Raw genomic sequence first — 6,304 nt, 5'->3', positions numbered from 1 at the left:
AAAAAGAAAAGTCCTGCCCTCTGCAAAATAATGTATTTTATAAACTATTTGGTGTCGAGGGACTTTCTTTCATCCATAACCCCAGAGAGTGTTGCATTGCCTCAGGCACTGTCTAAATACAAAGGTGAATTTCCAAGAAAATTACAGTCAAAATTCTGTAGATATGATAAAAAAAAATTTTTTTTAAAGTTTCTTCATCTGCTTCCAGATGCAGCTTGGACCTGCTTGTGTGTCTGGGGAGTATCAAGGTCAGAAGACTGGCCAGGCTGAAAACAATCAGAGCAGGAAAAAACAAAACAAAAAGGAACACATAGATCTCTTTGAATGGTGCCCTTGAGCAAGGCAGTTACCCTTGCGCATGCATCAGTGGAGCAGGTAACCTGGGTGAAATGTGAATGGCTGAAACGCTGCAGAGTTGAGCTGAAAAGGTTCTTAATGGTGAGAAAAGGCTGCTGCCGCTGCGCCGGTGAGGCCTAAGAACCATTTTATGATGTTATATAGGGCTCATATACGGCCGGTTAAACACTGTAAATCCACATTTTAATAGTGATTTAAAAATGTCAGTTCAGCTGCTCACAGCAGAGGGCAGCAGTGCTAAAATATTCACGAGCCTCCCCAGTCTCACTCTCTGGAGTCAGTGTGGATAACATCCCGACATACTGCCCCTCAGGAATCGACATACTGCCCCTCAGGAATCGATTTCTACGTCAACACATCATTCAAAACGGCACACAGATTTTTCAGATTGTGTCTTCCTGCTTTAAAAACTATTTTTCTGTCCCGAACAAGATAATTGAACAACCTTTAAGCCACATAAAAGAAAATGGAGGAGCACTGAGTGCTTAATGGGCTTTGAAACAGCCGTATTATCTTTTCTTTTATAGAACTTAGACATGTGAGGCTGGATATAAACCAGTAGAGCCTACAAACCAGGACAAACGCTTTCCAGAAAAGGCTTCAGTGGATCTATTTCTCTATTTACCTTCATTTATCAGACAAGAAGCTGAAGAGATTTCTGATGCGTCGTAGATGCATTGAAGGCTGATAAAGTGATTTGTCCTTTATTGTATTTATAAAGTGTGCATTTAGGGACATTTGACTGTATACACACCAAAAGACCAAAAGTAATGGCACAACAACTCAGAAAACATGAAACTGTCACGCCAAGAGAGGCCAACGCGTGGCTATCTCACGTTTTGCTGTAGTGGATGGGCGTGTCTATTTCACGCTTTGCTGTGACACTGAGTTGCCCTGCCGTGCAAACCTGCACGCATGTGGTGTGTCTTGGAATTATAAAAGGAAAAGAAGCTGTGAAAGAGATGAATTCTTGCAAATGTTCTTCTAAGATCTTCTGACCTGGACTTAATGAATTGATAACGCTTCGATGAGGCAAAAAATAAGTGGAGAGATACTTCAAACTGACTGATAGCTTCAACGAGCATCACAAGAGGAAGAGAAGTTGTTCGGAAATAAGAAAGAAAAAGAGTGGCAATCATGATCGGGGTAAAAGGAGGAAGAAAAACAAAAGTATTTTCACAGAAACGCATACCAACTAACTTTTTTTTTTTTTTATAATCAGCTCTAACAGAAGGGAAAAATGAAGCTCTCAACAGTGTGAAAGACGGAGGAGGCTCAGTTGTGTTGTTGTCCCGTGTTACAGATCTACAACAGGAAAATGAGCCAAGTCACACACGGAGAACAGAAAACACCGGACCGTTCTGAAGTGGACGCCAACAGGAAGGTCTTCGGAAAGAAGCAGAAACCGAAGCCCTCGATCGTCCAACCTGAGAGAAGTGGAGCTGAAGAAGAGAGGACGAAAAAACAGCTGGCAGGCGGAGACGTCTCAGGAAGAGCTACAAAATATGAATGGTTCGGGTCCTGACCTTTCTGTCTTCGCCATGTTAACTTGTTGTATAAATTAAAATAATATACATTCAAATCAATAACAATGTGTCTGTTTTATCATATTTCAGCTCATATCAGAGAAAATGTGCTTTTTTCTTTTTTTATGTGGAGGGAGACTGATACTGATCACACATGAGTCCTGTACGTTTTATTACATTTTATTTGTCACCTGTTTTGTATGTTAGTGTGTTTGAGATGTCCAGATAAAGTCAACGTTGTTGTTCCTGTGGAGGAAGAACAGATGGACTTCAGGTAATTAAAAACAGAAATAAATATGGGGGGTACGCGTGTATATACATTATATATACCACAAATAGGATGAATATACTCCTCGTCACCAAAAGGTGATTACAGATCTAAATCATTGATCATATACAGATCATTTAATCGTGTGTGTCAGAGGAGATCTCGTGATGACTAGAACACCTGTTTTCACACCACAGCCCTACTGTCAGGACACAACAAATACGGCCGTGTGTGTGTGTGTGTGTGTGTGTGTGTGTGTGTGTGTGTGTGTGTGCGTGTGCGTGTGCGTGTGCGTGCGTGTGTCTGTGTGCGTGTGCGTGAGCGTGTGCGTGTGCGTGCCTGTGTGTGTGTGTGTGTGTGTGTATGTGTCTGTGTGTGTGTGTGTGTGTGTGTGTGTGTGTGTGTGTGTGTGTGTGTGTGTGTGTGTGTGTGTGTGTGTGTGTGTGTGTGTGTGTGTGTGTTCCCCTGTGATCTATCTTCTCCCGTTGTGTATATCTTGTTGCGTGCTGAGTTTTGGTTTTGCTGACTTGTTGTTGTTGTCGTCGGTGTTTTGGTGTGTCGTATATAAAAAGGACGTACAGGTGCTGAAATGTTTTTGTCTCCCGCAGCTTCTCACACACTCACTCATGTTTATTCCTGTTTCTCTCGGCAGTGTGAAAGATAAATAGAGATAGATAACTGGGGTTAACACCAACTCCTCTTCCTCCTCCTCCTCTTCCTCCTCCTCCTCCTCATCTCATTTCATTTCTCTCCTGAACCAACGTTTTTCCTCCAAATGAGCTTCTCTTTCACCTCCTCCTCCTCCTCTCACCTCTCATGACACCATCTGCATTATTCTCAGTTTGTCTGGTTTTATTTGTTTATATTACTTCACTACTCCTTTAATGAGGGCCATTAATTCAATAACAGGTTTTCACAAAGTCTTTGCAGCTCTATTTTTCAGACCTGCCTGATCAGGTCCTGGGAGATCTGCCTCATTATCTACAGTCATGCTACGTTGACAGACTTTGTTCCAACCAAGCGGCAACCAGCGGTGACGTCACCCGTTGGTTTTGTGAACGGCCGTTATGAAGCCTCCAGTTCAGACTTTGTCCGGCGCCATCTTGCTAATTCGGAGCGGTTTGGAGCAGGAAGTGACCATATTTGGGCGAGATCCCTTGTTGCCTCGCGTTTGTGAGCTGGATCACACTAAATAATTTATTAAAAGGAGCTATAAGAGATGTTGTAACATAAATCTCGTTCAATAAACATCAGCTATTATGTTCAATTGATTATTTAGTCAGTTCTTCACATAAAAACCTTGACTGAGAGGCCCCTGGGGCAAAGGTTTGTTGTTGAGTTATTTACAATTACAATATGAAACAAAGAAAGAAATGTTTTTTGTTTTTTTTAACAATTTGATAAAACACAAGCTTAACAAACAAATGAATGCAGTGACAGTCGATTTTTTTTTTTTTTTTTTTTATTTTTTTACACAGAGCCCCTCAACAAGACTTCTCAAATTATCTGTGAATCTAATTATGTAGCCAGAAATAATATGGAGTCAACCGGTGGCTTCTGGGGCCCCTGAATGTGCGGGGACCCACGGGTGGTGGTCGTGGCTGGGGAGGCTCCATTTCCCACCCGAGTAAGTACAAAGAAACACTCGAGGCTGACCAGTTGAACTAAGTCAGAGCATTCAGGAAGAGGGTGAAGCGGATATGTGGCTTCATCATGGTTAACTATGATTTTCAATGTTATCAAAACAAACAACTATGACTTTTTTTTTTTTTTTTTGAAACATCGTCTATGTTGAAGTGTGTTTTCTGGAGCGTGTTAACCCTCACACGCTGCATGCGGACAATTCTGCTCATAAGATGATCATGTTTCTTTAAAAACTCAGTTTGATCAATTTAGTAAAAATTCAGCAGCAGATTTATTTAAATCAATGAGGACCTCATGTTCGTATTAAACTTGGACTTTATTATTCCCTCGGTGCGGAAATTTAGTTGTTACAGCTGCAAAGAAACACAAAAAAAGATGCTTATTGTTATGAGTTGAAAAGGACACCAGACACAGGAGGTGGGAAAAAAAACCAAGCTTCAGTAACTGGACCCTGACAGGACTGATTGGGAAATGGCTGCAGGTGAAGCAGATCGGGGAACTGGGAACAGGTGAGGTGGGTGTGGCCTATGGGATGTGACAAAAATTGAGGTCACCAGGAGTAGAACCTGTGTTGTTGTTTTTTGGTTAAGACTTGGTTTTAGGGTTAAGATTAGGTTTAGGTTAGGGTGAGGGTCAGTGTTAAAGAGAGGCATGTAGTTCTCTCTGATTGAAGTTAGGTGGGAGGCTCTAGGGATGCATAAAAACCCAGTGAATCAGTGAAACAAGTTTGTGTGTGTGTGTGTGTGTGTGTGTGTGTGTGTGTGTGTGTGTGTGTGTGTGTGTGAGAGTTGTCGTGGGGCTGTGCTGAGTTCGGAGAGATTTACAGTAAAGGGTCTGTGTCCGGCCAAAACTGAAGTTAAAATGAGGCTGAACGATGACTGATGCTTCAAGCAGAGTTCTACTGCATTCGATGCCGGTGGACAAAAAGGAATTGACCTTTTTTCACTGCCTGTTTCAGCGGGATACTGGAAGGAACCGGCAAGAAAGAAGGTGACGGCAACAAGGGATGAGAAAAGAAGATGGGAGAATTTTAAAAAAGGTGCATGAGGAAGAGCTTTCCACTTTAGTAAGGTTGAAATATGTCCCAGCTGAAGTTTACAATGACAAATACAATAGGCTACTTACAGTTTACCAAGCTGTCCAATACTTTCAAGGCAAATACCTAAAAAATGAATGAATGTGTATGTAACGTGTTTATAAAAGGGAAACCTGTCTACCATCTCCTTAAGCTGTATTTAGTGTTTTAATACACCCTCTATGGTACAGACAGATTTCCCTTTTACAAACAGTACATTTTCAGTATTTCTGCATGAAGCAGTTTTGCTGAAAGCCTGTAAAATAAAAATGTAGAGGTGACTTTGTATTCACGGTCAACCTTTCATTACATATCTTTTTATTAACCAGAATTGTAAAATTGTTGGGTTTCTATATCTTAAGTGTCTGTTTTAAATTTTAAAATCTGCATATTCTCCGAACTCCTACATCCATTCTGCCCTATGAAGCGGCCTCTCTTCATCCGAGTTTAATCTCTGAAATGTTTTACTCAAACTGCTTAAACTGCTTTATTTAAAAAGGGAACGTGAAGGTTGAAATACACCGGGCTTGTCCTTTAGATGAACAGCTGACGCTAACTGAAACATTGTGTTTGGAAGTCCAAAAATGCAAAGCGATTTGTTTTCCGTTGCATATCTGTGGAACATTAAATCATTAATCACACGTGACTGTGAGCCAGCGGGAGAGAAAAGATGTGATTCGACGGTTTGTGTGGCTCGTGTCCATTTGGTGCTCTGGATGAAGAGTTGTAAAAGTTGGACCTTCCTGTGAAAATGGAAGAGATATAAAGCAGCAGGGCGTCCATGTTAAATAAAACAGTGTGGTGTTTTTGTTTAACCGCAAAGAAGAAAATGGGAGCAGAATCCAGGCCATCACATGTGGCTCTGATTTTAATTTAGTTATGGTAATAAAGAAGATGAATAACCCATCACAGCACTGGTGCAGTGTTTCAAACTGTCAGAGGAGCAAGACAAAGAAGAAGCTGTGCAAATATGAGGCATTGTGATATTTTGGGCATTTTAAAAACAACATGACAACTTTATTTACAGGAAGCCCACGGCACAGGGAGGTTCGCATGTTCAGAGAGTTTATCGGGGAAGGGGAGACAAAGTCATGTGATCATTCACACGCACGTGTGCAGATGCAGGACTCGGCAGGCTGGTGCACGTCTCATGCTGCCGTCTCATGCTGCCGTCTCATGCTGCCACAGACCGTAGCTCAGCATGGAAACCTTTGACCTCCATCATCTGGCTCGGACAGACACACCCCCCCCGCCCCCCTCCCACCGCCACCGCCTGCACCTCTCCCTGCTGGCCTGATGATGACTTTCCAACATGCCTTTACTGTGGACACACACACGCATGCGCGCGCGCGCGCGCGCGCGCACACACACACACACACACACACACACACACACACACACACACACACACACACACACACACACACACACACA

This window comes from Embiotoca jacksoni, unplaced genomic scaffold (genome assembly GCF_022577435.1).
Source record: "Embiotoca jacksoni isolate LCO1_2020_lvr unplaced genomic scaffold, fEmbJac1.0.p SCAF_14, whole genome shotgun sequence".
Classification (NCBI taxonomy): Eukaryota; Metazoa; Chordata; class Actinopteri; family Embiotocidae; genus Embiotoca; species Embiotoca jacksoni.
This window is presented reverse-complemented; position numbering follows the sequence as displayed.